The sequence below is a fragment of the Narcine bancroftii genome, chromosome 2, assembly GCF_036971445.1.
Source record: "Narcine bancroftii isolate sNarBan1 chromosome 2, sNarBan1.hap1, whole genome shotgun sequence".
NCBI lineage: Eukaryota > Metazoa > Chordata > Chondrichthyes > Torpediniformes > Narcinidae > Narcine > Narcine bancroftii.
This window is the reverse complement of record NC_091470.1, coordinates 365,732,049-365,755,740: the sequence shown is the minus strand read 5'-3', so window position 1 is coordinate 365,755,740 and position 23,692 is coordinate 365,732,049. Positions and strand designations below refer to the sequence as shown.

Sequence of the window (23,692 nt, the reverse complement as noted above, 5' to 3'; positions counted from 1 at the left end):
AAAAATGGCAGGGCCACATTGAGGCCCGCTGAAGGAGTCAATGTTCCAACTGAGCAGCCCACCCAGCAGGAGAAGACAATGCTACAAATGCTAGAAACCGTCAAGTAGTGACTGAAAGCCCTACAGGAACTCTTGGGGAGAGAGATAGGCCCGTGGTGAAGCCAATATGTACAATAGTCGCCGGAAGGAGAGTCCGTGGAACACAGAGAATGAGCCAGGCTGAAAGTCTAAGAAGCCAGTAGAAACTAGCGTTGGGTCCAACGGTGGAGTGAACGGCGGGGCATACCTAAATTCCAGTGGTAGGTCCAACGGTGTGGCAGGCTGCGAAGGAGTAGGTGGCTTTGGGTCAGGTGTGGGAATGAGCTCCAGTGGCAGGTCCAGCACTGGGTCAGAAGAAGTGGCAAGAACCAGCAGTGGGAGCAACAAGACCGGGGGCCATGATGAGGATCCAGACAACAATCGAGGCGATGGAGGAAGGCTCTGAGGGGCCACGAGACTCCAAAAAAACTCTAACGAGGCAAAGCATGCGGGGGCTCGGAGCCCTCTCTGCAAGATGTGATGGAGGACAGACTCTCCCAGGCAATGGACAAATGGGCACAGGACATGGGAGGAAAATTAGATAAAATGCAGGGTGCCCTCTCAGGACCGATGGGAAGGATAGAAGAAAGAAGGGGAGGGCAAGCAAAGATACTAAACATTGTAAACATAGTATGGGGAATAAATTAGACACATTGACGAAAGAGAGGGACTGTACATGGGGGAAGTTAGATGCCCTCGAAAATTATAGTAGGAGAAATAATATTAAAATAGTGGGGCTAAAAGAGGGGACCAAAGGACAGAAACGTGAGCTTTTTCCAAAGCTGGATCCTTGAGGTGTTGTGAAAAGGCACATTAGGTGAAAGGGTAGAAATAGAGAGGGCACATGGCTCCCTCCTCCCGAAACCGGGACCTGGACAGAAACTATGTTCTGTACTATGTAACCAGGACAGGGAAAAAATATTGGGGGCAGCAGCAGCTGGTGCAAAAAAGAAAGGATGTCCCATGTAAATAGAGGGGAACAACATTTTTTTTTACCCCGATATTGGTGCTGCACATTTGAAGGCCAGGAACGTGCTTCAGTCAACTAAAAGGCTGATAAAACAGAAAGGGTACGACTGTATGTTGAGACACCTGACCACCCTGAAAATTGTGTTACTGGTGGGGTGGGGGGTTGGGGAGGAGGTTTATTACTGACCTGGAGAGGGCATGGCAATTTGCTAAAGATTTACCTACGCTCAGGGTAAAAAGAATTAAAGCCAAGATGGGGACTAACCCATAATGATGTATATTTTATCATGTATTGTAAAGTATTCTGGCATAAAAAGATGTAAATACTGTGTCCTTAGTAAGTAGAAGTGAAGTGATAAGTGTAATTTTCTTGGGAATCCATGGGAGACGGATGAAGGAGAAGATGGGTGCAAGGTGCACAACCTGTTAGAGTGGGGTGGTGGTGGTGGTGATAACCTAAAGGATGTAGTCACTGTGGGGGGGGGGGGGTGCAATATGGAGGGAGGACCGTGATGGGAAAATCATTTGGGACTAACTGAATATGTTACCTCAGCTGCATTTGTGTTTTTCTTTTTTTTATCTTCCTTTGTATGGTTACTTTAGTTTTTGTCTTTTTTCCCCAGGATCTAGCATGGCTCGGGCAATCAGGGGTGGATGGTTGAAGACAAAGGGGTGGATGAGGAGGACTCAGGGTGGTAGAGGTACAAAAGAAATATAACAATAATAACCCCTTGGGCAATGGCTAAAAGCATAAAATTTGCAAGTTTCAATGTCAATGGTCTGAACGGAAAGATCAAGATAAAAAGAGTCTTGGCACACATTAAGAAAATGGGAGTGGACCTGGCCTTCCTTCAGGAAACCATTTAATGGAGCAAGGGCACCAAAAATTAAAAAGAGGATGGGTGGGCCAGATATTAGCCTCCTCATTTGGTTTGAAGGCCAAGGAGGGGGGAAATTCTGATCGGGAAAAGTGTTCTGGTGAGAGTGCAGGGTGTGACTAAAGACAAAGCAGGTAGATTTATAATGGTATACTGTCAAATATACTCAGAATCCTGGACCCTAATGAATTTATATGCCCCTAATATAGACGATGAAAAATTTATACAGGACACTTTCCTGAGATTGCAGAAGGAAAAGAGAATATTCTAATTGGGGGAGATTTTAATTTTTGTCTCGACCCTGTTTTGGACAAGTAAACAAAGAAAATAGTGAAACAAGGGTGGCACCTGCCACTATTGATGGAATGAAAGAGCTGAATTTGATAGACATATGGAGGCGAAAGCATCTGAGGGTGAGGGATTATTCCTTCTACTCAAAGCACCATGACTCCTACTTTAGAATAGATTTTTTCTTGGCTTCAGCCCATATAGAGGGTAGGATCATGGAGGCTGAGTACACAGTGAGACTTCTCTCAGATCATTTGCTCCTAGTGGTTAAGATTAAAATGCTGGTTAAGCAGGAGATGCATAGAAATGGCATCTTAATGTATTGCTGTTAAATAAGCCGGAACTTTGTAGTTTCATAAGAATGTAGATAGACTTCTTTTGTGAAACTAACTACCTCTACGCCAGATAGATTCCTTTTATGAGACAAAGATTCTTTTATGTTTCCAATGATGGGAAAATCCAGAACCCGGGGCTATGGTTTGAGGATAATAGGCAAACCATTTAGGACCGAGATGAGGAGGAATTTCTTTACCCAGAGGGTGGTGAATTTGTGGAATTCATTGCCACAGAGGGCAGTAGAGGCAGGTTCATTAAATCTATTTAAGAGGGAATTAGATCTATTTCTTCAGTATAAGGGTATTAAAGGTTACGGAGAGAAGGCGGGGACGGGGTACTGAACTTTAAGATCAGCCATGATCTCGTTGAATTGCGGAGCAGGCTCGAAGGGTCGAATGACCTACTCCTGCTCCTATCTTCTATGTTTCTATGTTTAACCTCCAAGCATATTTCAAGGGTCAGATAATTGGATATACTAAAATAATAAGGAAAGAATACAAGAGGGAGGTGGTGAATTAGAACAAGAGATCACTCATTTAGAATAGGACTTCCAAAAATCTGGCTCAGAAGATCAACATAGGGTATTAACAAAGAAGAAGCTGAAATATAATACGCTTCAAATGTACAGCATGGAAAAGTCCATATTATGGTCTAAGCAAAATACTATGAACTGGGGAAAGAGCCCACAAGATCCTTGCACGGCAGTTGAAAGCAGAGCAGTCCTCAAGAACGATGAATGCAATACAAACTGGGGATGGCCTGATCTCTTAAAAACCAAAGGAAATTAAGAACACCTTCCAAAATTTCTATGAAGGTTTATATAAATCAGAATTGGTAGGGAGGTTGAATAAAATTGGTGAATTCCTGTCGAAGATAGAGTTGCCAAATTTCGATCCGGGAAGGCAGGAAGGTTTAGACTGTTCTTTCACGGAAGAAGTAGTAGTGAGCGCATTGAATTCGCTGGAAACCAACAAGTCTGCAGGGGAGGCTGGGTTTTCACATAAGTTCTACAAGGAATTCAAAGATTTGTTGATACCTTTTTATATGGAGGTCATAGATCAGGCAATGGAGACTCATAGACAGCCAGAATATTTTTTGACAGCAATCATTCCGACAATCTTGAAAAAAAGATAAGGACCCATTAAAGTCGTCTTCTTATAGACCTAATTCATTATTAAATACGGACTATAAGATAATAGCTAAAGCCCTGGAAAATAGATTGGCAAAGCATTTGTGAGAAATAATCAATAAAGATTAAGTGGCCTTTGTACAAAAAAGACAGACAATATTGGGAGACTACTAAGTATAATACATTTGGCGCGAACCAGAAACGAGTGGGGTCTTGCCATGGCTCTTGATGCAGGAAAGGCATTTGATAGATTAGAGTGGGATTTTTTATTCAAAGTGTTGGAAAAAATAGGGTTTGGGTTAGGGTTTAATTAATAAAACCCTAATGTGCAGTTTTATTAATTGGATAAGGATGCTATATCATGCACGCAAGGCAAAAGTTGTGACTAATGGACAAATTTCTTCAGGCTTCCCACTAACAAGATCAAGTAGATAGAGATGGCCACTATCTTCAACTATGTTTGTACTGGCTATGGAATCAATGGCTGAGGTCATTTGCCAGGATCCAGACATCAAGGGGTTTAACTCTGTGTACAAGATCAATTGGGACAAGAGTGAAATTATGCCACTTACAGTGGGCGGGGGTGGGGGGGGGGCGGGGTGGTGGGTGGAACTATAGCCAATGTCAAAAGAATAGTTATCTAAAGTGGCTGCAAAATGGGATAAGCACCTAAGAGTCAAAATAGATAATAATCTAAACAATTTGTAGAAATTATAGTATATCCTCTTGCTGGGAAAAATCGAGGAGGACCTAAACAGGTGGATGTCCCTGCCCATAACGCTGATGAGCAGGATCAGCTGTGTGAAAATGAATGTGTTGCCAAGACTTCAGTATCTCTTTCAGACATTGCCCATGGTTTTTTTTTCCAAACCCTGCTCTCACGACTAAGAACATTCCTATGGAATGGGAAGGTAGTCAAGGTCTCTCTGGAGAAATTGATCTGAGATTACAGTCTGGGTGGATTGATAATGCCAGACTTCAAAAAATATTATTGAACAGACTAGTCGAGATACATCTCCTTACTCTTTGTGGGTGGTGTAAAAAGGTACCATCCTGGACAAAAATTGGTCTGCACTTGGTGGATGAGAGGGTGGCAGAGGACTTTATTTATAAATGGGATGCCAAATTGTTATATGGAAAAACAGAAAGCCCCATTTGGACAACATTAATCAATATTTAGGAATAAAACTAGGGCTGTCCCCAAAAATGCCCCTGACTCCAAATCGACGAATACCTTTGATGGTAGGTAACAAGATCCTCGACATCTGGCGTCGAAATGGTATCAGGTGCATAGAGGACTGTTACAAGCAGGGGCAATTAATGTAATTTGAACAACTTAGGCAGAAGTATGATTTATCAAATAAGACATTACACTGCTACCTTCAGATAAGATATTTTCTACAGAACAAATGAGGTCCAACCATAGCCCTTCTAAAGTGCAGTGACATTGAGACTATGATTCGAAGGGGATCACATGGAAATTTATTTCAGCAATGTATTTTCTGCTCCAAGAGGTCTCCATAAGTCAAGAGAGAGCTGAGAGTCGGACATAGGAATAACAATCAGTGAGCCGTGCTGGTCCGACTTATATCGGGCTGGCATGACTTCATTCGTCAATGCGAGGTACAGACTGGTGCAGTACAATTTTTGCACCACCTGTACCTGACGCCGCTGAAGACTAATAGATCAGAACTATTAGATCAATGTTTTAGATGTGGCATTGAGACAAGAACTTTTGTGCACGCGACCTGGACCTATACCAAGGTGAGGCCCTTCTGGCTGGAACTAGGCGAAGTCCTAGGGAAAATCATAGGTAAGGAATTCCCACAGGACCCAGAGCTGTTCATAACATAATGGACATAAGACTTAAAATTAAGCTGTCCAAATTTCAATTTCAATTTGTTTGTGGCCAGGAGGTGCTTAGTGGTTACCTGGAAGTCCGACTCTTGCCTGAGTAGGGACAGTGAAGCAAGGAAATGCAAGCCTGTGTCCCCTGGAGAAAATCACCTATAACTTAAGGGGAAGACGTGGCACTTTCCAAAAAGTTTGGCAACCATATCTGAACCACATAGGAGCATGGTTAAGAAGAGGACACTTTTGTCTTGTGACCTGGTTTGCTCCAATTCCTCCCTAATTCTAGCTGGGGGGGGGGGGGGGGAGGTGGGGGGGGGGGGGGTGGATGAGGAGTCCACCTCATTCCAGGCAGGAAAAATCAGGGAAAAAGAAAAAATCGGCCTAATCCTGGGCTGCCGGGCCATGTCAGATCTGTAACCCCCCCCAATATGATTTACTCCTTTGTTGTAAATGTTTTTAATGTCTTAAATGTTTTTCTTTGATTGGTTGTGTGTCAGGTGTTAGATGTCGAGGGAATGGAGTTGGGGGAGGGAGAGGGAGAGAGGGATGTTAGGCTTGGACTCGAGAGGAAAGCCTGTATAGAATGGGTAAGAAAAAGTTGCATTCGGTAGATCTGTAATTCCTGATAATGAAAATTTTGTAAACTGTTAGAGTAAAAATTTGAAAAACTATAAATAAAATATTTAAAAAACATGAAAATATAATACACATGATGTACTTCAATCTTTGTCTGCTATAAGGCAAAGAGTTGCCATGCCATGAGCATTACCTGGTGCCCCTAACAACTGGAGTAAGAGAAGCAAAAAAGTATCCTTCAGAGACACTGAGTGTCTATGGATTCACCTCCAGCACACCTGCAGCCACAGATTCCTGTTCAAACCATCGGCAACCGAGCTCCAGATCCAAACCTCCGATATGATCAGGAAGCCTTCAGAGATGAGGCCCTTCTTGCATTCAGCACCCTCTTGAATCCTGGTTCTGATACCTGGTTCCTATGAGCAAGTCTACAGTAAACTGCAGCCTGAGTGAGTCCTTCAACCCTTTGCTGGTCTGGAGTCATGGTCACTATCCTGTAGGTTCATCTCCTATGCTTCCTCTGAGGGGGCACCTGTTCCTGGTGCCCTGTGCTGACCTGCTGTTCTCATGGTACGTTGCCCAGCACAGGTGGTTGCATCATTTAAAGAAAAATACCATCTGCTCCTTTAACAGGCTATTTAAAGCCTGTACAGAGCCGTCGGCATGAAGATTGAGCAGTAGGATCCCACAGAGCAGCACTGTGACTTTGCTATTTGCTCTTCGGAACTGCACTGGTGGTGGAGATGAATTGGAATTAATTATCTTAGGGTATCAGGTACTAGGCAGGAAGGTAAGAGAGACGGGGTAGCACACTCATAATTAAGGATTAAGGAGCAGAATGTTGAAGCTATCAGGGAATCTATTAGGCACGGTTTTACAATTGAAAAAGAGAAGTGTGGTTAAAATGAACAGGGTTCTTTGGAAGATGTGAGGGAGTTATTAATATTGGGGAATGTGGAAACGACCAAGGCTTTGAATGAATATTTTGTGATAATCTTCGTGGTGAACAGGAGATGTTTTGGATGGAGTGTGGGAGGTGAGGACCTCGATACAAATGTTTTCGGAAAAGAATAAGGCTGTGTGCTCAGCCCGCTCCAGTTCATGGGTCTGACATAAGGCCAGATCCAGCTCCAACAGTGTCATCAGATTTGCAGATGATGCAACAGTCGTCGGCCTCATCAGCACCAACGACAACGACAGAGAAGAGGTGAAAATCTTGTGAAATGGTGCGAGAGCAACAACCTAAGTCTCAACGTAGACAAATTGAAGGAGATGATCATGGAGTTCAGGAGGACCAGGAACGATCAATAATTTTGTAGTGGAGAGAGAGTAGAGAGAACCAAGTTTCTTAGAGTCCACTTAACTGATGATCTATCGTGAAAACACATCTCCTTACTTGTCAAGAAGGTACAAGAGCGACTGCACTTTCTGAGAAGACTGAAACTGGATAGGCTACCAGCTACTATTATGTCAACGTGAGAGTATCCTAGCCGACTGCATCACAGTGTAATATGGTTGCTGCAGAGAAATCGATCTGAGGTCAATTCACAGGACCATAAGCGTGGCAGAGAGAATAACTGGAGTCTCCCTCCCCTACATCGACAGGATCTACTGGGACCGATGACTGAAGAGGGCTAGCAAAATCGTTGAGGACGCCCTGCATACAACATATTTCAGCTGCTCCTGTCGGAAAAGAGATACAGGAGTATCAGAGCCAGCACCACCAGGCTGAGGAACAGCTTCTTCCCACGGGCAGTGGAAATGATGAACAATCAAAGGAACCGCTCACACTAACCATCCAAGATTCTCATATTTATGGAACAATCATTATTTAATTATTGGTGTATATGAATACTTGTCCTGAATATGTATTGTTTGTCTGTATGTATGTTCATCTGGCTGTGTTTTTACATTCTTTGAACCTATTACTGGAGAATGCTATTTTGTCGCGTTGTACTTGTACATTCAGATGCTAATAAACTTGACCAGAATTAGTGCAAAGCAAACCTGTGTGGCTAGAGGTAGTTACTGAATATTTCAGTGTATAAGTTGGCCGGCAGATGTGTTGACCCCCCTTCTTTAGGCTCATTTTAATGGTTTTATATCCAGCATATACGCTGAGCCCCCCCCCCCACCCAATTTTTTGGGCTGTCTGGGCCTCCCAGGAACAACCTAAACATTTTTAAAACATCCCAATTGCAATCAACAAATCTGTAAATTAAGTAAGTAAAAAAAAAACCTTTGGCTCATCAGGCAGCTGCGGTGACAGCCCACGGAAATGGAGTTGCGTCACCGTGCTACCAGTGGGAACAGGAACCTCAGCCTACAAGGCAGGAGCAGCGACAGCAACCTTGGGGTCCCAGGTAGGAGTGGTTATGGTGGTGCCCAGCAGTGGAGAGGAGAGGTGACAGAGAGCGGTGGCACTGGCAGTGGGCTGGTGCTTCCAGCATCAACTTATATGCCAAATTGATGTCAATCTGTTTTTTTTTTGGTGAATTTAAGATCTCAAAAGTATATCCAGCGTATAAGTCAACCCCCCCCCCCCCCCACTTTTTTGAGAATTTTTTTTTAGGGTTTCACGACTCTACTTATATGCCAAAATATATGGTAATTCCCCTGGTCCAGATGGAATATATCCCAGGGTATTGAAAGAAATGGTGGAAGTGTAGCAGAGATATTTGTGATAATTTAGCAAAATTCTCTGCACTCTGGCAGGTCCTGTGGATTGGATGACAGCAAATGTCAAACCACTGTTTAACAAAAAGAGGCCGGTAACCATATGCTAATTAGCTTAATATCTGTAGTTGGGAAAATACTTGAAGCTATTATTAAGGAAGCAATAGCAAGATATCTGGAGATAAAATGTTCCATCTGACAGATGCAGCATGGATTCAGGAAAACCCTTTCCTGTTTGACAAATTTACTGGAGTTCTTTGAGGATGTAATGAGCACAGTGGACAGAGGTGGATGTTGTATACTTGGATTTTCAGAAGGTGCCACATAAAAGATTAATTCATCAGATAAGGATACATTATGTTTGGAGTAACATTAGCTTGGATAAAGAATTGGTTAACCAATAGAAGGCAGAGATATAAATGGATATTTCTCTGGTTGGCAATCAGCGGCAAATGCCATGCTACAGGGCCCGCAACTGTTTACAATATATAGTAACAATTAGGAAGAGTTCGCTGATAATACTAAATTGAGTGGAAAAACAAACTGCATAGGATATGGAGAGTCTGCAGAGAGATTAAGTAAGGATTTGCTGAGGAAGCAAAACTAGAAAATTAGATTATTCTTTAAATGGTGAAGGTTTGAAGCATGCTGTTGTGCAGAGAGAATTAGGAAGCTTGAGCATGAATCATAAAATGTTACCTTGCAGGTGCAACAGGTAATCAAGAATCAAGATAATATGACAGGTCAAAAAAATAATTATATTGTTAACCAATATAACAAGATTTAAAATAAAAGCAACAATGGAGAAACAACAGAGAAATATCGGAGAAGCAAAAACACATTATGAAAATAAAAAGAATAAAATTATTTTACTTGGAAGTTACCACTATTGGTGCTGAACTGACAGTGATGCCAAGTCGCAACTTTCACACCAACATAACATGTTTATTTTTTCAAACTAACTTTTTAATTATTTCCCAAAATATTCCTACGCCCCATTAAAATATTCTTAAGCCCCATGCCCCACCAAAACATTCCCATGCTCCACCTTGAGAATCTATGGTCTAGTGTAATCATATTCTTCACAATTCACTCGGATTCTAAATTAACTTCATTCCCCCCCACCCCCCCGCCCCCCCAATCACTGATATTTATTATTTTAGTGTTAAAATCAATAGCTGGATATCTAAAGCCCTCAGGTAGATAATTCCTAAGATTAACATCCTCCTGAGTAAAGGAATTATTCTTCATTTTGGTGCTACAGGTATTACCTATTTTGAGACTACATTGACTTGTTACAGGCTCTACAGTCTGGGGGAAGCAGTCTGTTCCCATCCATCACATCAAGCACCCTTAGGTCTGTGTTTCAATGAGATTATATTTTTCTTGTACAAATATAGCTTTAAAAAAGCCAAAGGGAGATAAGATGTGGTACTGGTGAAAGAGTGGGTATGAGCAAGTTCAATTGCAATATTTGAAAGAGAATTTGATCTTTATTTTGGGGTTAAAAACAAGAAGTATGAGAATATTAGATCTTGTAGAGAACTGGCCCAGTTGGTTCATGTTGAGTTCTAATTATAAAAGCAGTTTATTTCTTAGATCCCTCAGTTTCACCTTTGAGGGGCCATCTACCAAATTTTAAATCGTGTAAATGAAAAAAAAAGGCAGGGATTCTCTTTCTTATTTAATACTCTGAGGCAGATAGCTGAGATAGATTTTCTTCTCATCTTATTCCCTACATTTTCTTTTTAATGTGGCGAAATGTTTCTGAAGAAAATGTGCAGATTTCCTATTTCAAAGTAAACATCTTGGGAAGCCCCCAGTGCATTCAAATCATAACAGCCCAGGACAACTCACCGCACATCTGCACTCTCCATACAGTGGCTGCTCTCCATTGCTTTCATCTGATCAGCATTAACACTAATGTTGACAAGCAAGAATTTCCAAGCAGCCTTGGAGAAATCCATTGAAAGGCCTTGGGGAAATTCTTTGTATAACAAAGAACAATGCACATTTAAACTACGGTACTTGGGAGATTCGAGATCAGTGGAGGTCACGGCTTGGAAATTAAATAAAAATATCCACCAGGCATCTGCCACTGCAAAAAAAAGCCTAATTGACTACAACATTTATAAAAATTGTGGATGGGTCACTGATCCACTGGCTATTCACAGGATATCCCAATCAGCCCCTACATCATCCCAATATTTGTTCTGAAAAAAATCGATCTGGGTTATTATTATTGGTTTTGCCCAAAATGGAAATGCTGACAAGGAATTGTAAATGTATTGATACATGTACTTATACCAGTAGGTGTATTTGACAAGTAAAAAAATATTTTACTTATGAGAGGTGACATATGGACGACGCCAAGATAATCCCTACATCACCAAGTCCTTGTTTTCAAATCTCGATAAAGAAGACTTTGATACTGAAGGAAACCTCTCCCTATCACTCACCTTCAAGTTTAACGCAAATTAGGTCGCCAAATTTAACCTTGCTATTTTCACCACAGATGTTGCGTGACCTTCTGAGCATTTCCAGCATTTTGAATTTAGTTTAGTTTTATTTTACTGTGTGCATGGGAAGCAGATTTGACGCTATAATCAGTCTGCAATTTCATAGTTCTGCTCTCATTTGGTGGTAATTGAAATTGCCCAAAATGACATTTTTGCTTTGAATCTGAAACATTTCACTCTGATTTGTTAAATTACAACAACTCTGAATTATAAAGTTTTGAAAGTTATAATTGATATACAAAATTTTGAGGGGTATGGAGGAAATGTAAGCAGTCTTTTTCCACTGAGGTTAAATGAAACAAGGATTAAGGATCAAAGGTGAAATGTTTTAAAGGAACGTTAGGGGGAACTTCTTCACGCAGAGAGTGTGAAATGAGCTGCCATAAGAAGTAATCAATGCTGTCTCCATTTTGACATTTAAGAAACATTTGGATGAATACATGGAAGGGAGAGATATGGAGGTTATGGTCTGGGACCAGGAAGAATAATAGGAGGTTTCTATGCTGTCGTGTTCTATGGTTTTATATAATTAACCAAAAGTCGATCCATTCCAAAAAAAATGAACAAAATGTGGCTCTCAGTCATAATATGTTGGATGTATTTTGGCTTCATTGCAAACCCAATCTCTAAAGTGCTTGGAGCTATAAAAGTACATTTAATTACTCAATGTGTTTAACATATAAGATGATAAGTGGAAAGCTTCACAATATTATAATACCACTGTAAATACCTAAATTGTGATGCCACCATCATCACCCTGTACAAAAACAAAGGCGAGAAATCAGACTGCTCAAACTACAGGGGAATCACGTTGCTCTCCATTGCAGGCAAAATCTTCGCTAGGATTCTACTAAATAGAATAATACCTAGTGTCGCTGAGAATATTCTCCCAGAATCACAGTGCCGCTTTCGCGCAAACAGAGGAACCACTGACATGGTCTTTGCCCTCAGACAGCTCCAAGAAAAGTGCAGAGAACAAAACAAAGGACTCTACATCACCTTTGTTGACCTCACCAAAGCCTTCGACACCGTGAGCAGGAAAGGGCTTTGGCAAATACTAGAGCGCATCGGATGTCCCCCAAAGTTCCTCAACATGATTATCCAACTGCACGAAAACCAACAAGGTCGGGTCAGATACAGCAATGAGCTCTCTGAACCCTTCTCCATTAACAATGGCGTGAAGCAAGGCTGTGTTCTCGCACCAACCCTCTTTTCAATCTTCTTCAGCATGATGCTGAACCAAGCCATGAAAGACCCCAACAATGAAGACGCTGTTTACATCCGGTACCGCACGGATGGCAGTCTCTTCAATCTGAGGCGCCTGCAAGCTCACACCAAGACACAAGAGAAACTTGTCCGTGAACTACTCTTTGCAGATGATGCCGCTTTAGTTGCCCATTCAGAGCCAGCTCTTCAGCGCTTGACGTCCTGCTTTGCGGAAACTGCCAAAATGTTTGGCCTGGAAGTCAGCCTGAAGAAAACTGAGGTCCTCCATCAGCCAGCTCCCCACCATGACTACCAGCCCCCCCACATCTCCATCGGGCACACAAAACTCAAAACGGTCAACCAGTTTACCTATCTCGGCTGCACCATTTCATCAGATGCAAGGATCGACAATGAGATAGACAACAGACTCGCCAAGGCAAATAGCGCCTTTGGAAGACTACACAAAAGAGTCTGGAAAAACAACCAACTGAAAAACCTCACAAAGATAAGCGTATACAGAGCCGTTGTCATACCCACACTCCTGTTCGGCTCCGAATCATGGGTCCTCTACCGGCACCACCTACGGCTCCTAGAACGCTTCCACCAGCGTTGTCTCCGCTCCATCCTCAACATCCATTGGAGCGCTCACACCCCTAACGTCGAGGTACTCGAGATGGCAGAGGTCGACAGCATCGAGTCCACGCTGCTGAAGATCCAGCTGCGCTGGATGGGTCACGTCTCCAGAATGGAGGACCATCGCCTTCCCAAGATCGTATTATATGGCGAGCTCTCCACTGGCCACCGTGACAGAGGTGCACCAAAGAAAAGATACAAGGACTGCCTAAAGAAATCTCTTGGTGCCTGCCACATTGACCACCGCCAGTGGGCTGATAACGCCTCAAACCGTGCATCTTGGCGCCTCACAGTTTGGCGGGCAGCAGCCTCCTTTGAAGAAGACCGCAGAGCCCACCTCACTGACAAAAGGCAAAGGAGGAAAAACCCAACACCCAACCCCAACCAACCAATTTTCCCTTGCAACCGCTGCAATCGTGTCTGCCTGTCCCGCATCGGACTGGTCAGCCACAAACGAGCCTGCAGCTGACGTGGACTTTTTACCCCCTCCATAAATCTTCGTCCGCGAAGCCAAGCCAAAGAAGAAAGAAGAAGACTCGGACTAGGTTTAAAAAATCAATGCAGTTTTTCAATAAACCAACTGCCCCAATATTATGAGTCTATAGCATGAGTGTGGAAGGAAGAGACACACGGAAGGAGTCGAAATCGAAGACTGCCTTATATGGCAGTCTGCTTATATAAGCTCTGCTTATATGGGCCCCTGGCATTGACATCAGGGCCCTGTCATTGGAGCGCTGACCTTGGGTTGGCCAGTGTTCCCGCTAGAGTTCCCTGTCTTCCCACTGTGCAGAGGTCACCCGAGACAATGGCTGCTGTCACCCCTAGGTCCACGCTGATGCGACATTTGTTGCCCATTTTGCGGGCTGGTTTGCGTCTCCGTGCATGTGCCGCTACACCACCACCCCCCCAGAAGTGGCAACCAGGCCATTATCTGTAGCCTTCGGTGGTCTGCCCCTACGTTGTGGGGATGGAGTGCAGACCTGCCCATCACCGTCCATATATGCTGGTTTCAGGCAGTCAACGGTAAAGGTTTCCTCCTTACCGCCAAGGTTGAGGACGAAGGTGGAACCATTGTCTCTAATGACCCTGTAGGGCCCCTCATAGCATAGTTATAAAGGTGGTCTGTGTGTACCTCTCCTCATGAACACATAGCAGCAAGACCTTAGGCCATTCAGGATGCTATGCTTGGGCTGGCCGTGCAATGGGGTTTACTGCGGGACCAAGGACCCCAGCCTCTGCCACATGTTTTTGAGGTTCGCTGTGGGGCCTTATAGGCATTTATCGGGGGCCAGAAACTATCTGGGGATGATTAACAGAGCACAGTAGACCATCTCTGCTGCTGAGGCACTGAAGTCCTCCTTCGGTGTGGTATGGATTTCCAGCAGGACCCAAGGTAGTTCGTCCAACAGTTGGGACCCTTTCCCCGGGCCACCAAGGCTGCCCTGAGATACCTATGGAAGTGCTCCTCCAACTCGTTGGCCTGTGGGTGATACGCCATGGTATGGTGGAGCTGCATCCCCAGAAAGTTATCCAGCGCCGTATCAGAGCCCGGAGGTGAAATGTGCCCCCTGTTCAAGATGAGGTGCTACAGGACCCTGAATCAGGACACCCATGTGTCAACGAGCGCCCTGTCACAGGTTTCTATGGTGGTATCAGCCGAAGAGGTATTTCGCCTCACGGGAAACAGGTCACGTCCCCAATAAGTCAATGTGCACGTGGATGAACCTGCCTCACGCCGGCTCAAAAGTCTGTGTGGGAGCTCTGGTGTGAACCTTCACTTTGGAGGACTGACAGTTCATGCAGGTCTTGGCCTATTGGTTGACCTGTTTATGGAGGCTATGCCAGACAAACCTGTTGGCCACCATTTTCACCATGGCGTGGATGACGAGGTGCGCCAAGTTGTGGATAGCCTTGAAAACCTGGCATCTCCATGCAGCTGGGACAATGGGGCAAGGGTTGCTGGAAGAAACATCACACAGCAGTGTCAGTTTACCTGGGCTGACCAGAACATCCTCCAACCTGAGACTGGAGACGGCTGTCCTGTAAACAGGAATCTCAGGGTCTTGTTGCTGTGCTTTAGTGAGGGACATGTAATCAACCTATCCTTGGGATAGGGCGTGTATCGACTCAATTGCAGGGCGTGACAGAGTGTCGGCCACCATGCTGTTTTTCCCCACGATATGTTGAATGTCCGTGGTAAATTCGGACATGTATGACAAGTGTCTCTGCTGTCGGGCTTACCACAGGTCCGATACTTTATGGTAAGTGAAAGTCAGTGGCTTGTGGTCAGTGAACACCTTGAATAGCTAGCCTTCCAAAAAGTAAAGGAAATGTCTTACCACCAGGCACACCGCTAACAGCCCCCAGTCAAAAGTGCTGTATTTGAGTTATGGGGGGTGGAGGTACTTGCTGATAAAGGCCAGGAGTTGCCAATGGCCCTTGATAAGTTGTTCGAGCATGCCCCCTACCACTGTGCTTGAGGTGTCAACAGTTAGAGCAGTAGGCGCCTCTGGACTGGGGTGGACCAGGAGGGTGGCATTGGCTAGTGTGTCTTTGGCACTCTGGAACGCCCTGGAGAATTCTTCATCCCAAGCAATGTCTTTTGCCTTGCTGGTCATCAGTGCAGAGAGGGAGTGCATGATGTGTGTCGTTGTTGGTATGAAACTGTGATAAAAGTTTATCATCCCAGTGAATTACTGCAGTCCTCTCACTGTGCATGGATTAATGAAGTGCTGGACCACCTCAACCTTCTCAGGGACGGGTGTGACCCCGTGCCTGTTAATCCTGTGCCCCAGGAATTCGGTGTCCAGACCAAACTGGTACTTAGCGGGGTTGATGGCCAGCCCGAACTCACTCAGCCGGGTGCACAGCTATGTGGTCTTTGTGGCTGTGACTGGTGATGAGGGTATTGTGCAAATAGATGAACGCAAAAGGAAAGTCCCGGCCCACTGGATCCATCAGCCCCTGGAAAGTTTGTGCTACATTCTTTAGACCGAAGGGCATGCAGAGGAATTCGAACAAACCAAAGGGGATTATGATTGCGGTCTTGGGGATGTCCTGGGGGGTGAACTGGGATTTGGTGGTTCCCCTGGATGAGGTCCACATTGAAGAACACCCATGCAGGTTGACGGCAAAGTCTTGGATGTGATATCTGTCAGGCGTGGTGGCCTTGTTGAGGTGGTGGTAGTCCGCACATGGTCTCCAACCCCCTGCTGATGGACACCATGTGGAGGGGAGAGGCACAGGGACTGTTGGAATGTCACACAATCCCAAGCTCCTCCATCTTTTTGAACTCCTCCTTCGCCAGGCTGAGCTTCTTGGGTGAGAGTCAGCGTGCCCTGGCATGGAGCGGGGGGCCCTCGGTCAGAATGTGGTGCATTTCCCCGTGCTTTGGCTCAGTCGTGGTGAACGGTGGCACCACTATCGAGGGGAACTCTGCCAGGATGAGGGCAAATTCATTATCTGAGTGTGTTATAGAGTCCAGGTTGGGGGGGTGGGGGGGGGGGTGGGTACCTTGGCTTCCCCCAGAGGCAGTGTCTGAAAGGTCCTGGTGTGCACCAAGCACCGTCCCTTTAGGTTGACCAACAAGCAGTGGGCCCAAAGGAAATTAGCACCCAGGAGTGGTAACGCCACTGCTGCATTGGTAAAGGTCCAGCAAGAGCTGTTGGCTGCCCTCAGTATTGGGCCCTGCTTGCCACAACAGGTGTGGAGGCCTGCAGGGGATAGGACACTTATCTCGGCACATGTGTCAACCAGGAAAAGCCTGCCCAATAGTGAGTCCCAGATGTGGAGGAGGCTAACACGTGGGCCAACCGCCACACCAATGAAGGTTAGCCAGGACGTTTCCCGAAAACCTGCAGGGTGGGCGGCATTGACAAGCCTCCGCACCCCATTGCTGGTGTAGTAGCATAGCTGTCCCGGGATGTTCACTTGCCTCTCCATTGGCCTTGATCTCGCCGGGGGTTGTTCGTGGGGCTTGCTGATGTGGTCTATGATGGCGCTGGCGTCCTTGCCTGGACAGCAACCCACTGCGTCCTCATCTGTGAGCAATAGTTGTATATCCTTGAGCAGCTGCTCCAGGAAGATCTGTTTGAAGAGCAGGCAAGGCTTGTGGCCCTTGGTTAATGTGAGCATCTCACTCATTAGGGTGAACAGGGCCTTGTCCCCCAGTCCATCCAAATGCAGCAATCGGGCGCACCAGGAAAGCCCGAATGTGTAGGTTAATAGCTCTTTGAGGGCTGCGTATTTGCCTTGCTTTGGAGGCTGCCATAGGAAACCTACAACCCTCGCTGCTGTGTCCTGATTGAGGGCGCTCACGATGTAGAAGTAGTGGGTGTTGTTGGCGGTGACGCAGAAAAGCTGAAACTGAGCCTTGGCCTGCTTGAACCACATGTGCGGCTGCGGCACCCAGAACATCGGGAGCCTGAATGAGACCGCGTAGATGGTCGATGGCTCCGCTTGATCCATCATCTTCGGATCCAACTGCCGGTCGGACCTGTCAGGGTTACCAATGTAGTGTACACGTTACAATGAGTGTGGAAAGAAGACACACACATGAGGAGTCGAAATCAAAGACTGCCTTATTGCACTGGGAGCTCTGCTTACATGGGCCCCTGGCACTGACATCAGGGTTCTGCATCATCGGAGCACCGACCTCAGGTTGGCCAGCATTCCTGCCTGAGTTCCCCATCTTCCTGCTGTGTGGAGGTCACCTGGGATGACAGCTGGTGTCACCCCCAGGTCTGTGCGATCACCGCATTCGTCAGCCATTTTGCAGGCCAGTTTGAGTCTCTGTGCGCAGGCCACTACAGGACTCACGTCACCTCAGTTCAGCCACCTCTTCCCGTTTCTCATTACCATGTGATGAAAACCTTGGAAAGCCACTTCCAAATAATAGCGTGAAATTGCCTACTTCATAACAATCACATGGACAAAGAGAGTAGATGTATAGACATAATAGCACCTGCAGTTTCACACCTCCCATCTTCACATGAAAGTGGGAATTCCACCCCCTGCAACAAAAAAAGACAACAAATACCAAAGATAGATTGATAATAAATATTCTCTGTCACCATAACTCATGATAAAAGTGAAGTATTTTATTATAATGAAGAAAGGGGAAGTTCAAGAGCTTGAGAGCCTCTGGAAAGAAACTGTTCTTGAACTGAGAGGTATTGGACTTCAGATGTTTGTACCTTCTTCCTGAAAGTTGTAGCAAGAAGAGGTTGTGAGCAAAGTGATGGGAGTCCTTTTTGATGTTGGCTGCCTTCTTGAGGCAGTGCCTCAAACAGATGTTTTCAGTGGATGGGATGAGAACAATTACGAATGGGCATTAAATGCTGGCCATGAGTGAATTAAAAAAAATTCCCACTGAGGTGAACACCATGTTTAGATTTTGTGTAAAGTGAAATAGTAAAGTAGAATCTTTTCACTCAGAGGGTGGTCACATCTAGAACAAACTATCAAAGGAAGCGGAGAATTTGCACAATAACAATGTTCAAAAGACATTTGGACAGATTTATGGACAGGAAAGGCTTAGAAGGTTATGGACCATATGCAAGGAAATGCGTCAAGCTCAGATTGCAAACTGGTTAGCATGGACAAGTTGGGCTGAAGGGCCTGTTCTGTGCTGTATGAATACAGATAAGTGAGATCCTGATGTTTAATTTGCAATAATTTAGAGATCTACGAAGAATGAACATCACGACTCATTGAAATTTTTTGTGGGTCTGGGATCAATAGAGTATCTCAAGCAATGTGGACAAATCTAAGTTTCTAAAGTACACCAAACTAATCTATAATCAAACACTTGCAAAATAATTTTTGAGTTCGTTTTGGGGAGGATTTCTCTAATCCTGTTTGAAAAATTTTTGGCCAGCTCACCACAGTCATTTGGAACATGCTTTACCAAAACTCTTAAAGATGCAGAGAGACGTAGTCTGTTTGGTGGTGAGAAGAAACTTTTGTCAGACCTTAAGTGCAAACAGAATTGAAATAGAGTACAAAGAGAGCAGCTTTTTAGTTTGTGTATTAACTAAGTGAAGAGAGGGCAATGCACATCAATGCCAGATACAGGATGGTGCAATACAATTTCTTGTACAAGTTGTACCTCACATTACAAAAATTATATAAATAAAAATCAGAAATTTCAGAAATGTATCTTAGCTGTGGTGTGGAGGTTGGAACTTTTGTCCACTTCATCTTTCTGGGAAGAGCTGGGGGGCATAAAAAAAATTAAAAAGTTGATTTTTCACAGGATCCAGAAGCGTACCTTCTGGGAGACATTGGAATGTGAGTTTCAGAATGTCCAAATGAAAAAATTTCATTCGTGAAGGATGCCTTGGCAATAGCCAGGAAGTGTATAGGAGTTTCATGGAAGTCCGACTCCCAACTAAATACCACATGATGGAATATGGAAACGCAGAGTTGCATTCCCCTGGAGAAAATCACATACAATCTAAAGAAGAAACACGACACATTCGTTAGAGAGGGGCAACCTTACTTGAAATATATTGGTACTCAGATTGATTAGTTTCCCCCTTCCCACTGAAACAGGGGTATGATAGCAATCTGTCCCAGCAGGGAAATGAATGTGATCAAAGAAGAGGGACATGGTGCAGTCAAAATGTCTCTTTAAGTTTTGTTTTGAGGTTTTTAAAACTATTTTTAACTTTAATTTAATTGTAATAATGTAATTTAGTTGACCGTACCTTCAGCTGTACGATGATGGGGTGGGGGTGGGGTTGGGATAAATACAGACTCTATGTTTTTTGAAATATTTTATTTTGAGAATTTTCAATCAACATGCAATCAAAACAAAAAATAATCAAAAAAGAAAAATATCAATCTCAAAAATAAAAATATTGATCCGAATGTCTTTATTAAAGGAAGTGAGAAAAAAGAAAAATGTCAAAATGTGTTTCAATAATTATAAAGAAAGAAAAATTACAATAATATTATAAAAATGCAAATTTAATGTCCATGTTGAACCAAAGGAGAAAAAGAGTATGGAAATAGAGAGAACAAAAAGCACAAAATAAGAGGAACTCTCCCACCCACCCCCAAGAAACAAGAAGAAAGAAAAAGTTAAAAAAGTTAATACGAAAAGATTGCCTTCACCCTGGACAAAACCCCACTACCATCAAGGGACAAAGAACCTGACTTTTGTAAGGACTTTGGTGCTGCAAGCACTGGTTTGGGGGGGAGGGGGGATCGTTAATGTACCTTAGGTATGAATTCCATATTCTTGAAAATACATCACTCCTGTTTCTGAGGTTATAGGTGATCTTCTCCAGGGGAACACAATGATGTATTTCTTCTTCCAGGGGGCTAAACCTAGATTTCCAAGTAACTGCTGTGCATTTCCTGGCCACTGCTAAAGCAAGCTTAACAAATTGTAATTGATATTTTGACAGCCTCATTTTAGGTCTATGTCTCCTAAATTCCACAATAAAAATAATTCAGTTGCCTGAGGGTATCGAATTCAGTAATTTTTTTTCCAGATTATCCAAATCTTCCTAGAAAGGCCTCACTTTAGGGCATGACCAGATCGAATAGCCATTTCTTGATCACATTGAAAATATTGGTCTGATATTTCCGATTTCAATTTCAGTAGCTTTTGTGGAGTAAGGTAGAGCTGATGCAAGAAGTTATATTCCACCATTACATTAATTGTATTAATCACGCTGTCCTGACATAAGTTGGACCAGCAAAATGGATCAATTTTTATACCCAAATCTGATTCCCACCTTTATCTTGATTTATTAAGCCCTTGTGTAGGGGTTCCCACCTGAAGTAAGGAATACATTTTTGAAATTAAATTTTTTGTGCACCCCTTTCGAACCAGAGTCTCTATTTTTCTATACTGCAGTAAGGTTAGGGCTGGACCTAATTTGTCCTTTAAATAAGATCAGAACTGAAGATAGCAGAAAAAAAGATGTATTTAAAACTCCATACTTATTCCTAATATGCTCAAATGTCATAAATTGTCCCTGTTCATAATAATCCTCAATACACTTGGGACTAAGTGTCAAAGATTTTATTATTAATCGATAATGAAATTAACATATTTTGAGCCAGGGATGTTTTAGGTGAAAAATCCCCCCGTCCCTAATTTGACCATTAATTTTATTCCATATTGTAATTATATGCTTTAATGGGGGGGGGGGCGGGGCTTCTTTAGAGCCAGATAATAATTCAGAATTCCATTTATATTTAAGGTTTTCTGCTATCTTCTCCAATATTACCCATGAAGACTTGTCTCCTCCATCAAATTGTGCAACACAGAGAGAACAAAAATAAAATCAATGAAGTGCACAAGTTAGAGTACTTAAGTGTGTCTCTGATTGAGTTTGTTGTTGACAAGTCTGATGGTGGAGGGGGAGCAGCTGTTCCTGAAGCTGGTGGTGCGAGTCTTGTGGCACCTATACCTCTTTCCTAATGGCAGCAGCGAGAACAGAGTATGTGCTGGGTGGTGAGGGTCTTTGATGTTTGGTGGTGAGGATCTTTGATGTTTGCTGGTGTACTCTGACGGCAGCGTTCTCTGTAAATGTGCTCAGTAGTGGGGAAGGTTTTGCCTGTGATGTCCTGGACTGCATCCACTACCTTTTGGAGGGCTTTATGCTCAGTGCACTTTCCACCACACATATAGAGAAATTTCTGATGTCATACTAAACCTCCACAAACTCCTGAGGAAGTAGAGGCGCTAATGCGCTTTCTTCACGATGGCATTGGTGTGTTGGGTCCAGGAAAGATACTCCAAGATAGTGGCTCCCAAGAACTTAAATTTTCTCACCCTTTCCACCTCTGATCCCCCAATGATCATTGGATTGAAGAGGATTTCCTTTCCTGAAGTCAACAATCAGCTCCTTAGTGTGGGTGACATTGAATGCAAAGTTGTTGTTGGTGCACCATTCAGCCAAGTTTTCAATCCCCCTCCTGTATCCTGACTCATCGCCTTCCTTTATACAACCCACCACCTTGGTATTATTGGCAAATTTATAGATGGTGTTATTGTCATACCAAGCCACAGTCATAGGTGTAAAATGAGTAAAGCTTCTGTAACTTCTGCCTGAAAGTAACAGTGAGAAGATGTTGTGATCAGGGTATGGGGTCCTTTATGAGCACCTCACATGGATGCGCCCAATGGATAGGTCAGTACCTGTGATGGACTTGGCCATGTTTGTTACCTCTGTGTTCCTGGGCATTGTAATTCCAAAACCAAGCTTTGATGCAACCAGTCTGGGTAATTTCCACAGTCCACCCATAGAAGTTTGATATAATATTAAATGACATGATAAATTTCCTCAGACTCCTTAGAGAGTTGAGTTGTTGGTATGCCTTCTTCATGGTTGCTTCGATCAGCTGGCTCCTGGAGGTCTTTTGAAACACCATCTCTATCCCATCAATGCAGACAAGTGCATGGCTCTTCAGTCTCCCTTTCAAAAATAAGTTCCTTATTCTCATTATATTGCAAGCAAGATTATTATTCTGACACTACCCAACCAGATTTTCAATCTGCATTCTGCTTCATCATTTTCAGTTATTTGGCCAACAATGGTGTTGTAATGTGAGCTCATTTTGAAGGTGAGGCTGGTTCCGAAGCAAGGAAGAGGTTTTACTTTCTGTTTTCTTTTAGGTATGCCTTGTATGCAGCATTGAGACCATGCCGTGTGCTCCAGAGGGAAAGAAAAACAAGTCTCTGTGTATATAAGGTTTTGCTGACCCACAGAAATCTGTTCTATTAAGCTTGAAGTTGTCCACTGGCCCTTTTTCAAAGTAGATGTGACCACATATTTTTGGCGATGAAGTGAACTGGTTTTGTGGAAGTGTTGACCTGTTTTGAACTGGAGCTGTGCATTCAGAAGGCGAAGTTTGAGATTATTGCTGAATTCGTGGAAGGAAATGCGGATTGACCGGAGTATGAGGAAAGGTGGGAATAGTTTTTATATGCTAATGGAATGACTGAGGAGGCTAAGAAGTGCTCTATTCTCCTGAGTGTGGGTGGGGCAAAGACTTACAAGTTGATAAGAAACTTAGCCTCACCGCCGAATCCGGGGAAAATTATGGGGAACCACCACAATCTGAAACCTCCTGTGATGGTCCAAAGGTTTAAATTTCATTGCATTTTTAGGAAGCCAACACATATGTGGCAATTTTGTTCCTGAGCTTTGGCAGCTATCAGGACATTGTGATTTCGAGGCAGTATTGAATGATATGCTCTTTGATAGATTGGTATGCAGAATTAATGACAGCATACCATGCCGTTTATTGGGGGAAACCCCACTGCTAATTTTCAAGAAAGCCTTAGAGATTTTCCAAGGCACGGAAATGGCTGGCTAATAATGCGAAGGATATCCAGAAAGGACATTGGGGTTGGGGGTGGCGAGGGTGTCACAGTCAATGGCAGTGTACCAAGTCAGGAGGGAGACTGGTATAGAGTGGAATCTTTTCGGTATGGAGGGATGCACTATGCAAATGATTGCAAATTTAAAGACACTGTCTGCTGTGGTTTTAGCAAAAAGAGACATTTAGCTAAGAAGTGCAGGAGT

At 43.8% G+C, this 23,692-nt stretch overlaps 1 long non-coding RNA gene across 1 annotated transcript in view; it reads left to right on the top strand.

Moving 5' to 3' along the window:
* Positions 1-21,431, top strand: part of LOC138755829 (uncharacterized) — a 38,433-nt gene extending 17,002 nt beyond the window's left edge. The window contains exons 4-5 of the long non-coding RNA XR_011352579.1: positions 1,671-1,748; positions 21,362-21,431. This is a non-coding gene — a long non-coding RNA (uncharacterized lncRNA). The remainder of the gene's footprint in view (positions 1-1,670; positions 1,749-21,361) is intronic.
* Positions 21,432-23,692: the final 2,261 nt, after the last annotated feature.